The sequence below is a fragment of the Prionailurus viverrinus genome, chromosome E3 (assembly GCF_022837055.1).
Source record: "Prionailurus viverrinus isolate Anna chromosome E3, UM_Priviv_1.0, whole genome shotgun sequence".
Classification (NCBI taxonomy): Eukaryota; Metazoa; Chordata; class Mammalia; order Carnivora; family Felidae; genus Prionailurus; species Prionailurus viverrinus.
In genome coordinates, this window is record NC_062576.1 from 7613183 (window position 1) to 7625380 (window position 12198).

At 38.2% G+C, this 12198-nt stretch overlaps 1 protein-coding gene across 3 annotated transcripts in view; it reads right to left on the reverse strand.

Moving 5' to 3' along the window:
• LOC125153904 (NXPE family member 3-like) overlaps positions 1–12198 on the reverse strand; it is a 49423-nt gene that overhangs the window by 35657 nt on the left and 1568 nt on the right. For 2 of the 3 annotated variants that reach the window (XM_047837373.1, XM_047837371.1), the window contains exon 2: positions 8060–8250. The gene's annotated coding sequence lies outside the window, so the exon portion shown is untranslated. Of the gene's footprint in view, positions 1–8059; positions 8254–12198 lie in introns of all 3 variants that reach the window. The other variant, XM_047837372.1, reaches the window with a different exon arrangement.

The following is a 12198-nucleotide window of genomic DNA, read 5'->3' on the forward strand; positions in this document are numbered from 1 at the left end:
CTAGCTAGTTGCTCACTACCCTATTTTCTTTCCCGAAGACTTTGTTTCCCAACTTCCCTGTTTGGGCCACGAGTGGGTTGTGGATGTTGGAATTTGGGCAGCTAAGATGTATACCACTTCCATGCCTGGACATAAAACACCCCATATAATCCTCTATTCTCTCAGTCTCTCAATCAATGGGCTAGATGCAGAGGATCCAGTAGTGACCCTGGGGAGGCCCTGAGGGACACGGGGACTTAGGATAAAAGGGACCTTGATTCTGGAGTCAGAGCTTAAAGGACAGCAGTATGAAGGCTGTTCCCAGTCGCTGACTGGACTTCAGGGGAGTTCAGAATAAACTTTGGTGTCAAGTCATTGAAATTCCAGGGCTGTTTTTATTTTGCAAAAGAAAAAGATGAAAGTAAAAAAATTTAAAAAAACTTTAACATTTATTTATTTTTGAGAGAGTGTGAGCAGAGGAGGGGCAGAGAGAGAGGGAGACACAGAATCCGAAGCAGGCTCCAGGCTCTGAGCTGTCAGCACAGAGCCCAACGCGGGGCTCAAACTCACGAACCGCAAGATCATGACCTGAGCTGAAGTCAGACGCTTAACTGACTGAGCCATCCAGGCGCCCCAGCTGCTGAGTGGTTTTTTTGTTTGTTTGTTTGTTTTTTAATTTTTTTCAACGTTTTTTATTTATTTTTGGGACAGAGAGAGACAGAGCATGAACGGGGGAGGGGCAGAGAGAGAGGGAGACACAGAATCGGAAACAGGCTCCAGGCTCTGAGCCATCAGCCCAGAGCCCGATGCGGGGCTCGAACCCACGGACCGTGAGATTGTGACCTGGCTGAAGTCGGACGCTTAACCGACTGCGCCACCCAGGCGCCCCATGCTGAGTGTTTTTAAAGAATATTTCCATTTGTAAGATATCCACTTGGTTCTTTGTAGTATGTAAAGAATTCAAAGTAACATATACATAGATTAAGATAAAATTGACTTCCAGGAGGGATCTGAGCTTCCACTCCCACCTGGAAGCAACATGACAGAACAAGGTGGGATGAAGAATGCTAGTTTGCACTGTGTCCACTGCCCCTGGTGTCAGTAAGGCAAAGTGTGGACCTGAACTTCCACCTTTGTCCAGTGGAAATGAGACAATGAGAGTTGGTGCTCCATTGTCACCAGGCTGGCATCAGCAGGCTCCCAAGAGAGCTGAACATACATCCCATCTGGACCTGCTTGCTACACCTAAACAAGGTGACTGCCTTCTAAAAAGAAGAAAGGTCAAGTAAGATGAACAGTCTCATGACATAATACCCAGAGCGTCCAGTAAACAATAGAAAATCATTAATCAATACCAACAACCAGGATAATCACAACTGGAATGAGAAAAGATCATCATCAGGTGCCAATATCAAGAGAACTCAGATATTGGGGTGCATGGGTCTGACTTTGGCTCAGGTCATGCTCTGTCAGTTTGTGAGTTCGAGTCCTGCATCAGGCTCTGCATTGGCAGTGTGGAGCCTGCTTCAGATTCTCTCTCTCTCTCCCCCTCTCTCTCTGTCCCTCCCCCACTTGTGCTTTCTCTCTCTTTCTCTCTCTCAAAATAAATAAATAAACTTAAAAAAAAGAGCACTCAGATGTTGGAATTATCTGATAAGGATTTTTAAAACACCCATCATAAAAAATGCTTGAATGGGCCATATGAACACTACATATCTATTAGTATAGATACAATTTAAAAGATTGACACTTCCAAGTGTTGACAAGGATATAGAGCAACTGGAATTTCTAACCAATGATGGTAGGAATACAAAATGGTACAACTAGTTTGGAGAACATTTTGGCAGTTTCTTAAAAAGTTAAGTCGCTCAGTCAATTGAGCACCAACTCTAGTTCAGGTCACAATCTCGTGGTTTATGGGTCTGAGCCCCGAATCAGGTTTGCTGTTGTCAGCCTGTCAACATGGAGCCCACTTCAGATCCTCTGTCCCTGTCTCTATCTGCCTCTCTCCCGCTTTCTCTCTCTCTCTCAAAAATAAATAAAACATTAAAAAAAAAAAAGTTAAGCATATACCTACTATATGATCTAGCCATTGCACTTTAAGATATTTATTCAAGAGAAATGAAAGCATATCCCCATACAAAGACTTGTGAGCAAATATCCATAGCAGCTTTATTCATGATAGCTAAAAATTGGAAAGAACCCAAACGTCCACTGACAGATGAATGGATAGTCAAGTAATGGTATATCCATACAGTGGAAAACTACACAGCAGTAAATGGGGAATGAGCTATTGTCACACGCAGAAATGTTGATGAATGTCAAAATAATTATGTTGAGTGAAAGAAGCCACACAGAAAAAAGAGTATGTATTGTATGGCCACATTTGTGTAAAGTTCTAGCAAATGCAAACTAAGATAAAAAGACAGAAGATGTGTGGTTTCCTGGGGAGGGAGTGGGAGGTGGGCATGAGAAGGATTAGGAAGGGCCATGAGGAAACTTTCCTGGGTGTTGAGTATGTTAATTATCTTCTTTGTGAAGATTGTTTTCCAGGTGTACATATATGTTATAACTTATGAAACTGCATACTTTAAATATGTGTTTATGGTTTGTCAATTACACCTCAATACACTGTTTACAAATAAAGGGGAGCCTCGGGGAACCTGGTGGCTCAGTGGGCTAAGTGTCTGACTCTTGATTTCAGCTCAGGTCATGCTCTCACATTTGTGAGTCTAGCCCCCCGTCAAGCTCTGTGCTGGGAGCCTACTTAAGATTCTCTCTCCCTTTCCTGCTGCCCTTCCTCCTCTCAAAAAAAAATTTTTAAATTAAAATTAAAATAAAGGGGAACCTCAAATTAGTCTAGTGACTGAGGGTGACGATATGGCAAATTTCTAAACTTTGCAGGAAGATAGGAATGTATCTGAGCTTCCCATTTCAGATCAGAGAGGATATGCTTAGATGAACATTCCTCAAAAACATGGTAAGCAAGAGCTACAATTAGCTTGTTGCTAACTTTACAATTGAGTTCACAGAGAGTGTGATCCATTGAACATATGGCTAGCTTTTCTATTCTACTTTCCTTCTCCCCAGAAGTCTTTGAGATTTGTAATATCTTTGCACAAGACACTGTTTCTTGGGACATACCTTTATTCTATATAACCACTAGAGATGTTAAAATGTTTTTCTTTTCTAAATAGAAGGTAACTCACAGGTCCTGTGACAGTTTTCTGTTTTCCATTAATCTTGACTATTAGAAACTGGCACACATGGAAGATATGGGGTTTGGATTAATTTAACTTTGGAGGAGCTGAGGAAACTACATGCATTGAGCAAGAAGTCATTCAGGATTTAGGTTCTAAAAGGACCACAGCCTACTCGCTGTTCAATAAGGGAAAGAAAAAAAGAAAAGCAAAGAAAAGCAAAGCAAAGCAAAGCAAAGCAAAGAAAAGAAAAGAAAAGGAAAGAAAGCAAAAGAAATTGAGGTGGAATGTGGGACAAAAGTTTGAATTTTATGTCATTTACAAGTTAATTTTACTTAAGAGAATAAATGGGGATTTTATTTATTAACTAATTGGGGGGTGCTTTTGTATATCAGAAACTGTATTATTTGAAAGGTTTTTTTTAAATTCTGTCATTTGACTCATTACATAACATCTGGTTACCTAAACTGGAAAGGCAGCTCAATGGTACTAATTACATTCACGTAGCTCTGACTCTTTCACTTACATGCCCTTGGAAAAGTCCCAGCATCCTGCCCCACCTCTCTACTGAAAACACAGGAGTCTTGTTTCTCAAAGCCCTCTCCTTGTTCACCTTTCCTTCATGAAGCTCCAAGTGTCCTGCTCTCTCCCCGCATAGACACTCACAGCGCATGTTGTCTCTCAGGTACTCCCACCAATGCAGAAGTGTGGAGTCCCCATCATGTGGATATGGCCAGCCAGCAACCCAGGATGCTGTCAACAGTGGAGGAGTGGCCAGAGCAGGACAGGGACTGCCACACATCTCAGTGGTAGAAGCCAGAGGGGTTTGGGCCTGGAATCCCAGGGCAGAATGGGGGCTATGGGGACAGGGCTATAAGGAAAATGAAACACAGTACAGGGCTAACAGTTATAACTTAGAAAATGCCAGGCACTCTTTTATGTGCTTTATATATATTACTTCATTTACTTTTTACAAAATCTATGAAGTACTATTCTTATCTCCATTACAAAAGGGACACTGAGGTACTATACATATATAAACGTAATACAAAATGGATAAAAGACTTAAATGTAAGACCTTAAATCATGAAACTACTAGAAGAAAATTTAGGGAAATAACTTTTTAACGTTGGTCTTGGCAATTATTTTTTTGGATATGACACCAAAAGCACAGGCAAAACCACAAATGGACATGTGTGACTGCATCAAACTAAAAAGTTTCTGTACAGCAAAGGAAATAATCAACAGAGTGAAAAGGCAACCTACAGAGTGTCTGCAAACCATATAATTGATATGGACTTAAGCTCCAAAATATATAAGTCCAACAATTCATTAACAAAAAAACCTAATACCCAGTTATAAAATGGGCTAAGGACTTGAGCAGACCTTTCTCCAAAGAAGACACACAAATGGCCAACAGGTATATGAAAAGATGCTCAACATCACTAATCATCAGGAGGATGGAAATCACAGTATCACCTCACACTTGTCAGGATGACTATTATCAAACAACAACAACAATAGCAACAACAAAATTGTCAAGGATGTGGGGCAGTTGGAACCCTTGCACACCGTTGGTGAGAATGTAAAATAGTGCAGCTGCTATGGAATACAGAATGTATGTTCCCCCCTCCAAATTAAAAACAGGATCTAGCAATCCTACTTCTGAGTATTTATCAAAAAGAATTGAAATCAAGATCTTGAAGAGATGTTAACATTCCCATGATCATTGTAGCACTAGTCACGATAGCCAAGATGTGGAAACATTCATCGGCAGACGAAAAGATAAAGCATGGTATGTACATACAATGGAATGGAAGGAAATTCTGTAACAAGAGACAGCATGGATGAGCCTTGAAGATATTATGCTAGGTATGAGAAACCAGTCACAGAAAGACAAATATTGCATGATTCTGCTTATATGAAGTATCAAAAATAGTCAAATTTATAGACTTGAAAAGTGGAAATGTGTTTGCTAAGAGCTAGGGATGGGGGAAATGGAGAGTTACTAATCAATGAGCATAAAGTTTTAGTTAAGCAAGATAAATAAGTTCTAAACATCTGCTGTACAACATTTTACCTATAATACCATGTTGTATATTTTAAAAATTGTTAAGCAGGTAGATCTCACACTGTGTTCTTATCACAATAAAATTTTGAAATAAAAAAAATTATTCATTTTCGTCAAAAGACACAATTAGTGTGAAAGATAGTCATAACACAGGGCTGGAGAAGATATTTGTAACACACACACAACAAATGAAGGGACTGTATCCAAAACCTATAAAGAATTCCTCCCAATTCATAGGAAAAAGACAGATGACCCAATTAGAAATGGACATAAGATACCTTAACAGGCATTTCGCAGTAGAGGAAATTCAAATGACCAATAAATATATGAATAGATGCTCAACAGAATAAGTAAGAAAAGAACGAAAATGAAAACCACAATACATCCACATATTCAAAGAAAGGCTAAAACTAAGAAACAATACCAATGCTCGTGAGGATGTGAAGCGATTGAATCCCTCATATTGTTTTGGTGAGGGTATAAATTGGGAAAGCCACTTTGGAAAACTGGCAGTAAGTACCAAAGTTGAACATACGTATACCTTGGGACCAAGCAATTTAGCTTGTTGGTATATACCCAACAGAAAGGCATGTATGTGCCTTTATAGTAGCAATACTTAAAATAGTCAAAAACTGAAACCAACCCAATTGTCTATCAACCACTGCACTGATAAAGAAAGTGTATTTTCATATACTGGAGTACCGTGAGATGAACATGAATAATAGCTTTACGCTACAATGTAGATGAATCTCACCAAAAATATTGAATGAAGACACATCTTCTTAATGATAAAAAAAGAAGACACAAAAAAGTACACAGTGTATGATTACACTTCTATAAAATGTAAAATCAGGCAAAAATAAACTATAATGTTTACACCTGGAAAGAAGAGAGGGTGGTAGTGATGGGAATGAAGGCATGAGAGAAAGTTCCTAAGGATACTAGTAATGTCTACTTGACTTGAGTGATGATTCCACAGGTGTGTTATCTTTTATTTCATTGAGCACTTATGATTTATATATTTTCATGTATGTTACGGTTCAGCTTTTTTAAAAGGTGGAAAGTTTTAGCTCCAAGAAGTCTCACTCTTTCTCACAGTGAAAGGTTACTCTGGAAATGAAATCAACACTTTCCTTGGAACAGATTATTAAGGAATTAGGGTTTCCCTGCCAAACTCTTTCATACTTTTAGAATAAAGACCAATCTTGCCAGATCAACCACTTAAGTGAAACCAGAAATCCGTATTTTCATTTGAAAGCCCCTACTGTTTAACTATCAACAACCCATTCAGCATTGTTTAAACAGTCCAAACAAAATGTATCTGTAGCTATATTAAGCCCCAGATCTCCACTTTTGACTTACACGGGCAAACAGAGAAATGCCTTCTCTAGGAGATATTCTTAGCTTCTTACCATACTCATATTTCCAAAAGACACAGCAAAAGTCACTCCAGCCAATTACCCACTCTCTTTTCAGAAAGGGATTCCCACCCTCCCTGCCCCCACCGAATTCCTGCCTTCCCCCCCCCGCCCCCCCCCCCCCCCCCGCCTCTGCTAAAAAGCAGAGACAGCACCATAGATTTCCATCTCTTTTTCTTACAGTGGGATAGAAAGTAAACACTTTTTTTGAAAAAATTTTTAACATTTAGTTATTTTTTGAGAGACAGAGAGGCTTAGCACGAGTTGGGGAGGGGCAGAGAGAGGGAGAGGGAGACACAGAATCTGAAGCAAGCTCCAGTCTCTGAGCTGTCAGCACAAAGCCCGACACAAGGCTTGAACTCACCAACTGCAAGATCGTGACCTGGACAGAAGTCAGCCAGTTAACCGACTGAGCCACACAGGTGCCCCCAAGAAAGGAAACACTTTTGAAGGGTGAGGAGAGCTAAGAACCATGGGGAATTGCTTATTTTTGTTCTCCACAGGAATTTCCCTGAAATGATCTCTTCTGGGTTTGTGTTTTGGATTCCCTAATAGACCCTAACACCTAACAATTCACCCTCCTCCTAAGAATGATGTTTCACCCTGTAATGGCTGCCCCTGGAGTCACAGGAGGCACAGGTAAGGAGATGGAGAGCTTCCCTCAGTTGCACAGGAAAAAAACACAGGAGCCAGTGATGAGAGGCAGTGGAGGCAAGGGAGGTACTCCCGGAGCCAGAAACACCAACCTGACAGTTAGAATCTTGCACTCCATGAATGGATCCATGACAGCCTAGACGTTTCTCTTAAATACTCAGCATGAACCATGGACCCAGGTACAGCATAAAACAACAAAAGTTTAATAGGCCTTTGCAGCATTAAAGAGTGAGTTCACTCTGGTAACTTCCTGAGAGAAGGCATGGAAATTGTTATATGGCATATATGCATGTTCTGCCTGATACTGCCAATTCTTCCAAGCCCTGTGTCTCTCTTTTCTACCTTTCTAAGTCCTAGTTCCTCATCCACTCCCACCCCCCATCCCCTGAATCCTGGAGTCTCACTTTCTGTCCTTTGAAACCAATACAACTTCCTGTAAACAGGCAGATTTCATTCTGGTCTGCCAAAAACCAATCCCCCACTCCCACTCTGGGTCTTTGCACAAAGCTTGGCTTATACATCTGAGGAATTACCTTTTTCGCCACGGTTTTAGATAATAATTCATCATATCCGAAACAATCTCACCATCCGTGAGAGAATTTACATTTTGTCATTCATTTGTAAATTTTCACAAAATGTATTTGGTGTTCACTGTAGTTGTTTTATTGATATATTGTGACTCCATAATGGGAGGACTTTGGCATGACAAATTCCCACTATAGGAAGAGGGTATCTACCTGAGAGAGTCAGAGTGGATTCTTCCCAAGAACAACGATTCATAAGAATAGCAGAGATAAGAGGCAGCTACTTCTCCTAGGGCTGAGATCCAGATCTTTTGGAGATGACTCAAGTCATGGCCCACTGAATGGCAGAGAAGTCACTGTGGAGTCACAGCAGCAGAACTTGCTGTAAATCTACCCTCTGGAACCTGCTGGAAATAAATCAGTACTTTAGGGTGCTACTGAGAGACCTTCAGGGGGAACCCCACGTGAATGCAAAAAACTGCACCCAGCTCTGTAGGAAACCCACAGAGCACTCATCTAAAGCATTTGCCAGTTACCTCAGCAACCTGGATGTGTTAGGAGCTACACCCACCCAGATCTAGTGTTACACCTTGGACCAATTTTAGATTTCCTCCTTGGCCACTTCAAAACATTCTCAAGCTGCAACTTTTCCAGTGCCCACTTCCACAAGCAAATTTCAGGTCTTTTTCAATATATAGGGCCATGTTTACTGTAGTGTGCTACGGTTTTATTACGTTCGTATCTTTTTTTAATGTGTCATTGACAAAGTTTTTGAAGATTATACCCCTAATCCCATTTTCCCCCTAAACCCTGTGGTTTTCACTGTGTGATTTTAGTAATTTTTAGGAATGCTTATGTTGTGTTATTGCAGAATTGACTGCTTATACAACTCTAGGCTAAAACATTTTAAAATATTGATGAAATGGTGATTTTCTAGGAAATTTTCAAAATTGATATAAGAAGTTAAAATCCTGAACTTATCACAAATCACAAATGAGATTTTTTTAAGGTTTACAACAATATACTTCCAAGAAAGATGTCAGATCTAATTGGCTTTGAGGGTAAATTCTTTCAAATGTTCTAGAAATAAATCATTTCTATACTGTAAAAACTGCTGCAGAACATTGGGGAAAGTGGAGTATTTCCCAAGTCATTTTATGAAGCTAACAGAAACCTGGACACCAACTCCTGGCTAACACACACAACATAGAAAAAAATACAAAACCTTACATTAATCTCATTTAAAAGTATAGATATAATGATTATAAAAAAATAAGCAAATCAGATTCAACATTTTAATGATACTGCGACCAATTTGGATTTATTATAGCATAGGACTAGCTAAACATTAGAAAATCTATTAATATAGTTTATTGTATAAAAAGGAGAAAGGACAATTCAAATAGATGCAAATCAGTATTCTGTGAAATTAAACAGACAACATTTATCTTAACAAACAAAAGCGCTAGAAAAGTAGAAGCAAATACTTCTATATCATGAAAAAATATTTTAAATCTATCTCAAACCAACAACTAATATCAAAGATAAAGGATAAAACACCAAACATTTTTTTTAAGGTTTTTAAGTAATCTCTACACCCAACATGGGGCTCGAATTCACAATCCCAAAATCAAGAGTCACATGCTCCATCAACTGATGAGCCAGCCAGGTACCATCCCCCCCCCCCCCAATTTTTCTGTTAGAGAATATGGTATCATTATTATAATACTAGGATTATAAAATGCTTACTGTGTACCAGCCAATATTGCAAGAATTTTACATTTGGTAGTTAAATCCTATGATGGAACTATGCCCAAGATTACACGGTAAGGCATAAACAAAATTTCTGTTATTCATGTATGATATCATTACCTAAAAACCCAAGGAAGCACCTGAAAATTGTTAGAGTCAATTATAACTCAGTAACATGGCTAGTTATAAAATATTTAAACAAAAACTAATAGCTTTCCCTTATACTTTCCTGCATACTACCAATGATCAGTCACCGAAGTTTCAACAGAAACAACTTTTAATTTTCTAGAAATGAAGTGATAAAAGTATAATATGTATATAAATTCAACTTCAAAACTTTACTAAATGACATGGAAGAAGAGTTAAATAAATAGACATATGTTCTTGGACAGGAATACACAGTATTGTAAATATGTTCAACTTAAATGCAATTATGATTAAAATTCAAAAGGGGTATTTTTTTTAAGATTTTATTTTTAAGTAATATCTATACCCAACATGGGGCTCAAACTCACAACCCCAAGATCAAGAGTCGCACACTCCACCAACTGAGCCAGCCAGGTGCCCCCAAAGGGGTAGTTTTAATCTAACAAAATAATCATTGGGTTCATCTGGGAGAAAAATGTTAAAAAATCACCAAGAAAATGCTTAAATAATGAGGTACTCTGATATTAAAATGTGTACTAAACTAAAATATGCTCTAAACTACAATAGATAAAAAAACATGTTATACTGAAAACAGACTAGAGAGGCTAATAATACTGCAAAATCCAACCATATGCTGGAGAGAAAGCCTGGCCTTAGACCATATGATAAAGGAAACATTTCAAACCAGCGCAGAATAAAGACATTATTCAATAAATGGTATTGTGATAACTTGGGTAAAAAATTTTAATTAAAGAGTTAAAATTTTGATAGTAAAACAAAAAACCTATTATTTTTGGAAGTAAAAATTTACTTGATCTTGCATTGGAAAGGACTTTTTATTGTAGTACAAAATACATAACATGAAGTTCATCATTTTAACATTTTAAAATGTACAATTCAGTGACATTAAGTACATTCACAATATTGTGCAACCATTCCCACTACTTCCAGATCTTTTAATCACCCCAAAGAAAACCCCATATCCATTAAGCATTCACTCCCCATTCCCCCCTCCTTCCCTCTGGCAACCACTAACTTTCTGTCTGTATGGATTTGCCCATTCTACACACTTCATATAAATAGAAACATATGATAAGTAGCCTTTTGTTTTTGGCTTCTTTCATTTCCAAACTCATTCATGTTTCAGCGTGAATCAGGACTTCATCATTTTTAACAGCTGAATGATATTCCATTGTATATAGATATATTAGTTTTTATTTGTCATTCATCAGTTGATGGACATTTGAGTTGTTTCCACCTTTCAGCTATTGTGAATAGTACTGCTACAACCATTTGTGTACGTTTTTCTGTGGTGGACATATGTTTTAAATTCTCTTGATTTGGGGCGCCTGGGTGGCGCAGTCGGTTAAGCGTCCGACTTCAGCCAGGTCACGATCTCGCGGTCCGGGAGTTCGAGCCCCGCGTCGGGCTCTGGGCTGATGGCTCAGAGCCTGGAGCCTGTTTCCGATTCTGTGTCTCCCTCTCTCTCTGCCCCTCCCCCGTTCATGCTCTGTCTCTCTCTGTCCCAAAAATAAATAAAAGTTGAAAAAAAAAATTAAAAAAAAAAAATAATAAATTCTCTTGATTTATGGATTTTAGGAGTGATTTCCCTTTCTGCAAAAAGGCCATTGGGATTTTTATAAGGATTGCACTGAACCTGTAGATCACTTTGCAGTATGATAGAGAGTATGGCCATCTTAACCATATTACGTCTTTTAACAACCCATGAATATGGATGTCTTTCCATTTATTTAGATCTTCTTTAATTTCTTTCAGCAATTTTTTTTTGTAATTTTCCTTATACAAGTCTCACACCTCCTTGGTTAACTTTATTTCTAAGTACATTATTCTTTTTATGTATTATAAATGGTATTGTTATTTAAATGTCCTTTTTAGATTAATTGCTAATGAATATAAATACAACTGATTTTTGTGTGTCGATTTTGTGTCCTGCAACTTTGCTGAATTGGTTTATTAGCTCTAATAGTGTTTTCATGGATTCTTTGGGATTTTATAAATAAACACACACACACACACACACACACACACACACACATATATATATATATATATATATATATACAGAGGGAGAGAAAAATATATACACACACACACACATAACCATGTTATCAGCAAATAAATATAGTTTTATTTCATTTACAATTTAGATGTGTTTTATTTTTCTTGCCTAGTTGCTCTGGCTAGAACTTCTAATTCAACGCCGAATAGACGTGGTAAAAGCAGGCATCCTTTTCTTGTTATCATGAAAGTGTTGGATTTTGTCAAATGCTTTTTTTGCATCAATTGAGATGATCATGTGGGAATTTTTTTTTCCTTCTTTCTCCTATTGTGGTGTATTACAGTGATTGATTTTTGTAAGTTGAACCATCTTTGCATTCCTGGGCTAAATCCCACTTTATCACAGTATATAATCCTTTCAATATGTTGCTGGA